General features: G+C 45.3%; 1 long non-coding RNA gene across 6 annotated transcripts in view; it reads left to right on the top strand.

Moving 5' to 3' along the window:
• Positions 1-1,256: 1,256 nt before the first annotated feature.
• LOC144616255 (uncharacterized) overlaps positions 1,257-6,455 on the top strand; it is a 51,232-nt gene continuing 46,033 nt past the window's right edge. For 4 of the 6 annotated variants that reach the window (XR_013555385.2, XR_013555391.2, XR_013555389.2 and 1 more), the window contains exon 1: positions 1,258-1,421. This is a non-coding gene — a long non-coding RNA (uncharacterized LOC144616255). Of the gene's footprint in view, positions 1,422-6,455 lie in introns of all 6 variants that reach the window. The other 2 variants (XR_013555395.2, XR_013555387.2) reach the window with 1 other exon arrangement.

Here is a 6,455-nt window from a genome sequence, read left to right as displayed (position 1 = left end):
GTAAAATAGGAATGATAACATCTTTGCAATTTCTAAGAATCGGAAGTAGAGTGTGTTAAATGCCAAATAAATGGCAATAATGATAATAATTTAGTATTGCTACTATGTGGCATGGTTGGGAAACTAGCTAAAGAATTTTACTTTATCTCTAAGTATACGTACTAGGTGTATCATTAGAGATCAAGACTTTAAGGAATAAGCCTTTAATCAGGGCTCAGGGGCTTTTAAGAAGAAAAATATAGGTATTAAAGCTACGGGAAAACATTGTAGAGACCTATAAGGATCAATCACACATGTCGCCTTCTGAGTGCGAAGAGCCCTCTGTTACTCTGGGTCTCTCTAGGTCTCTGGATACATGTACCTTTATCTGTCACTGGAAAAAATACACTCACAGACCACTCCCACCTTGAACCCTTCAATCCTGAAGAGAGACAAGAAATGAATTATAAGTTCATTGCCCAAGCTCAAGAGAGAGCAAGAAATCCAGTGTGATGCTGGACAGGCTCAGCATTCCTGTCAGCAGAAGACTCTGTTGGCTGATGAAGCGGACCATGGGGACACGTTGGAGGTATACTAACTCCATGGGTGCAGTCTTGGGGACGGCTGATGTCAACAGTTCCTTTTGAGTATTTTACTGTCCCAGATTAGAGTCTGTCCCACATTACACCAAGCCCTTTGTTCTCTAACCAACTGCCTTTCTATGTGTCACACACTGGGCACAGATAACCAGACCGAAACTAGACGATCAGAAGGCTAGTTCTCCAAACCGGGCAATTTTACAAGGTCAGGGCAGTGGGCACTAAAGCGTCAAATGCAGGAGGCAACAAATAGACTGCAGTGATAAATGTTCAAGGCTAATTACTCGAGATTGAAAATGGGGGAATAGAGGTGAATGAAAGAGAGAAAGAGAAAGAAACCTCCTATCTGAAATTGAAATCCTTCCCCTGAAGAAGCACACATCTGGAATTCATTCTTGCAGCAGGCAGCCACAGACTAGCTCTCTACCAGGACCCTGCCCAGCCACCGTGTGACGGTGACTGAATACAGGCTGTGCTTTGCGTGGGGCTGATAGAATGTTTCTCTGATAAATATTCCTGCCAAAGTTAGTTTTCGAGCCATGGTTCATAAATATACAGTATTCCAGCAAAAAAGTACAGAATGTCCTCCTGGGGCTGACAAGCAAATAGTTTCATAAATAACCCTCTTGACACATGTAAGATGTTAGCATTCTTGAGGTTTGGGGCAAGGGCAGATGTGGATTTAATTGCTCGATTCAGTCTGGAGCCACACTGGACTTGGACGTTACCTCTTGGGGGCCGATGGAAATGTTTTTCTTGGCTCGAGATATCGCGTTGCTTGTCAACACTGAGGACAAAGGCTTCTCCTCAGGACATTCTGGTCCAGCGTGGAGTGCTGCACAGGTGAGTCTGACCAGATCGGCATACAAGGGGATTCGCACTGGGGCATCAAATAAACAGCATTTCTTTACCTCAAGGAAGGGCTCAGCTGAGCCACAGTATTAACTGCTTTGGGGGCACTGAGTGCCCAACCCCGGGCAATGTTGACAGGGAAGGGGGAGAACGTTCCAAAGAAGCCTCCTATTTTGATAATTTTTTTGTTTGTTTTGTTTTGTTTTGTTTTGTTGTTGTTTTTGGTAAAAACAACAACAACAACAACAACAACAACAACAACAAAGTTTGGGCAGATTCTAGAGTAGGCCAGATCAAGCACTGAGTCTAGGGGGATTTTCATATAAGCAGCATGATTGGATCCTTAATTAGTGGGACAGAGTATAGTTTGTCAAAAATGGGTATTATACTGACCCCATCACATTTCTAGGATTCCCATCTCTGAGGTCCACTGAAGTCTAACCTATTCATACAGTGTTATCTAGGTTGAAAGAATGAGGACATTACACTCCTGAGCATCTTAATAATCATTTCTATGGTGCCTTAAAGCTTTCCAGGCCCTTCGACATCCACAACTACAATTGAGTAGCCCTGTGAGGGAAATTGGGCAGGTGGTACCATTCCTATGTTACAGATGGGAATGCAGAAGCCAGGTGAGAGGAAGGGAACTGCACGGGGAACCCAGAGACTAAATGACAGAACAAGGATTCGCATCCGGGCCCTTGGCCTCTTGAAGTTATGTCAGTGAATGGCTTGGTTTCTCAGGCATTCTAGATAAGCAGGGAGCAGGAGCAGGGAGAAATGAGCTCTAGAGTGGGAAGATTTTGACGGTGGGCAATGATAGGAAGATTTCTCAACATGCTGGGGACTCTGTTCCGAGGGGACACCTTAAGCAGACGTCTGGAAGATAATAAGCCACACCAGCAACCTTACGCTCCCTCCCTGTGACTGGAGCCAGTGGCAGACACAACATCACCTTAATGTTCTGAGGTGTGAGAAGGGCCCTTGCAGGTCTCAATTACAGTGTATCGACAGACCGCATGGCAGCCTGTTTCCGAAGACGGTTCTGAATTCACCTGTGAAGACAGCAGCTTTAATAGTTTTTAAAAACAGGGTAAGAAATCTTTCCATCCTCTCATTTACTAAGTATATTGTATTTCTGTGCATTGACTAGAAGGGCTAAATCAGTTAGCAGTGGATAGTAAGATAAAGGTACTAGTAAGAATTGTTGTCCTCCGACAGCTGAGTCGAGTACCTGGGTTAAGCACTTGATATTTGTACCCAGTTTATCAAGTGGGCTGAACTCGGGGTGGGGGGGCACTAACAGGAAGTGGATTTCTTTTGCCCTCCAGATGCTGTGCTCCTGACCACGCTACAGACCCCTTGCCATCCCCCTGGTGGCATCTTGGACAGATCTATCCCGTTTTCTAATCAGTTTAGGTTATAAAAACAGGTACTGCTCTGGTTATTCACACTCAACTCAGGTATTAATGGTCTCCTCAAGGCTATACTAAAAACTTCAATATCCCCTCTCATTCAGAGTGCCTGCACCCTGAACTCAGGCTAGAGGGACATGCAGTGGGGGTGGGGGGTGGTCTCTTCTTTCACTTGTTCTTAATGTTCTTTCCTGTCCCTGTGGCTGGCTGGCTTCTTCAGAGATGGGGCTGGGGGATTAAGGAAAAAGGGACCCTCTTATGGGACTGAATTGGCCATCAGTGCTCTGTTTGGCAGGTGTGCACTTGGTGGCTCTTATGCATATACTTGCAAATTCTCAGAGGTCCAGACTGAACACTGAAGCAGACCTCTTGTAACATTCTTAGCTCTTGCCCTGTTGTCTGCTCAAAAGCATCTTTCTACTGGGGGCCCACCATGAGGGCTTAGGCCCCTCTGGCTTCTGCAGCATCCCCATAGCCCCTGGAAAAACTCCTGTGTTCTTGCCTTGCCCGACGGGTGGGCTGGCTTTTCCCTACCAGGTCCTATATCCTGGCTCTACTGTGGCATGTGACTCCACCCCCCTCTAGTCTTTTGTAATGACCAACCTCTGTAGTCATGGATGCCACCAAAGGCATGCCATCCTATCCCAGCAGCCCTCTCACTGCTCTTGGCCTTAGTCCCAGGATAGCATTGGTCCTGCCATTCTGCACCTTTGTGAAGACCTGGCCAGGTGTGAGATGCTTGCCTTCACTTCTTCCAGGCATTCCCAGTCTCTGTGACTGTTTCTTTTGACTACACTCACCCCTCCTTCAACACATTTGTCTTGTGAAGGGACACTTCTCTGTGCTTATCCCTGAGCTCGGGAGGGGACATGCAACAAGAAACCTTTCTAGACAATTCCCACACCTTTGAACCTCCAGTCTTCTCTTTCATTGCTTGTCAATCAGTTATTCTTGCTGTACGGGTCCTGCTACCCTATAGGTTATTAAGTCTTCCCCAGAGAACTAGCACCTCTGTTTAGCATATAGGGGCACTTACCTTTTATGGTACTGAGTGTGAAAGCGTTAACTGAATCTTAGAGACAATAGGAATTTAAATTTAACATTCTATTTATATACCTAAACTTGACAACAACCCATGCCCTGTAGCTCTAATTATCCCCATTTTAAAGATGAACACACTGAGACCCAAGGAGTTCAGTGACATGTCAAACGACAGCGAAGCAGCAGGGGAGTCTGGATTGGTTCTCACTCTGATCTGAACCCAAAGCCAGTGCTCTCAACCTGGGACATGAAGACAGCAAGAAAGCCCAAAAGTCTGCAGACCTAGCGAAAGAAAGAAGTGGGAAGGAGAAATTCTCAAATCTGTGTCCTGTTTGTATCTGTTATCCGAAAGCCTTGATTTCAGTAGTCTGTATGTGATGGTGGGGCTGAAGCAGCTCAGTTAATTTGCATCTCGTGAAAGCTGAATCACGCTGGCCTTAATTGACAAGCACAAATGGCTCTGGCAAAGGTGAGGGAGCCAAGTGCAAGGGACAACGCCATCAGAGTTGACAACAGAAGTTTGATTAAAGAACGAGCTAACCAGGGTTCCCTGTGAGATGTCAGTCCTCTTACCGATCTCCTGCGTGTAGTCAAATGAATAATTATAGTCTACCTGAAACACAGATTTTCCCTTTCAAAGTGCATTCACATTTGTGATGTTTTTAATGTGTCCCCTACAATCAGGCAATCAGAGCAAGGACTGCAAGACCACCCAATTTTTACATAAGAAAGCCAAGCCCTGGGAATCCTGGAGTTCCCCCAAGGGTAAGGACTGGAGATCCCATTTCCTCCCTTCCTCTGAGTGCTTCGCTCAAGTGAGACTCTTCAACAGTATATTCAAAGAGGCCTCAAGGAAAGCAGATGTCCCTGGCTGCTCTCTGAGTTCCTGCTGGGCTGCTTTTGTAGGCACAGGGGAGAACCCTTTCCACTGGCCTGAGTCTTGCTTTTGTTCACTCTCCCTGTCTACACTCTCACTGTATATATTCAATTCCAGGCATTTTTTTTTTCTTTTTTAGGAGAAAGCAGAAGACAGATCAAGGGGCTGACAACATAAGGACAAACTTAGTATTGTGCTGTCTATCTCTAGGGGGTGCACAGGCACTGCCTCCCACATTCCCTTCCCCTCTGTTCACAGAAAGAACTGGGAGCAATAATTTCAGTAGTAACTCCTCTTTGTTGAGCACTGACAATGACTGTGTGTTAGGTATGGTGTTAGGTGTTTCACATGCATTGTTTTCCTTATTCCCTTCAACTACTGGAGAAAGAGGGACTTCAGGTCCATAGCTTCTCCCCTAAAACCCTAGAAGCCAGGTGTGTTTCAGAATTCAGAATATTTTAGTTGTTAGAAAGGTAACATGGTTCACCTGCTCTATGTTATCTAACATCCTCAGCAGGGTCTGTGGCAGCATCTTGTTACCAAACACATTCATATTTCTGTGATGAAATGGAGAAACAACCATAAAAGAGGGATAACAAAGGCTATAAATAGCCTCATGTCAATATAGATCAGTTTTTGCTGCCATATCAATGTATGCCAAACTTGGTGAAGAAACTTGTGTTTTTCAGAGCTCTTTGGATTGTAGAATTGCAGGTGAGGGATGGTGGGTCTGTATTATTATGCTCATTTACAGATGTAGGTATAGAAGTTCAGATAGTTTCCATGAGTTGTCCAAACTACAGAGCTGCTGAGTGGCAGAGCTTGGATACAAACCCAGGCCTCCTGATTCTAGCTCTTGCTCTATCAGCCACAAGACTTCCATAATACATTTGTCCCTCGAAGCATCAGACACAATATTTGCATTAACCAGCAGCTGTAGTTTTTATTCATTGAGGGCAAGGGCAGGAGAACCTTCGGAATCTCTCAATTCAGTTTTAAGAATACGTATAGTCTGCCACAGATGGGCACTGTGTGCTCTACTTAATATTGGCCCATGAACCAGCAACGTCAGCATCACCTGGGAGCTTATAAGAAATACAGGATTTCAGGGGTTCCTTGGTGGCTCAGTCGGTTGAGCATCCCACTCTTGATTTTGGCTTAGGTCATGATCTCAGGGTCGTGAGGTTGGGCTCTGTGCTGCTCACAGAGACTACCTAAGATTATCTCTCTTCCTCTCTCTCTGCCCCTCCCCCCCCACCTTTTTTTTTTTTTTTTTCAAGAAATTGCCCACTTATGCTGCTTCAGATCTTCCCGTGTGATGAGAAGCTTCGTGTGGAGGCTGGGCACAGTTAGAGTGGCACATTCCTGTTTTTAAAACTTTATTTATTTATTTATTTATTTATTTACTTATTTATTTATTTATTTTTGAGAGACAGAGAGAGACATGGCACAAGTAGCGGAGGGGCAGAGAGAGGGAGACACAGAATGCAAATCAGGCTCCAGGCTCTGAGCTGTCAGCACAGAGCCTGACACGGGGCTCGAACTCACAAACCGTAAGATCATGACCTGAGCCGAAGCCGGACGCTCAGCCGACTGAGCCACCCAGGCGCCTCTCTTTTTTCCTCTTTAGGAAGAAAGAAAAGAAAGAAAAGAAGGGTAGGATCTCAGGTCTCACCCCAGACCTCTGAATCA

This window comes from Panthera onca, chromosome A1 (genome assembly GCF_046562875.1).
Source record: "Panthera onca isolate mPanOnc1 chromosome A1, mPanOnc1 haplotype 2, whole genome shotgun sequence".
NCBI lineage: Eukaryota > Metazoa > Chordata > Mammalia > Carnivora > Felidae > Panthera > Panthera onca.
The sequence above is the reverse complement of the archived record's forward strand: the minus strand, read 5'-3'. Positions and strand labels throughout refer to the sequence as shown.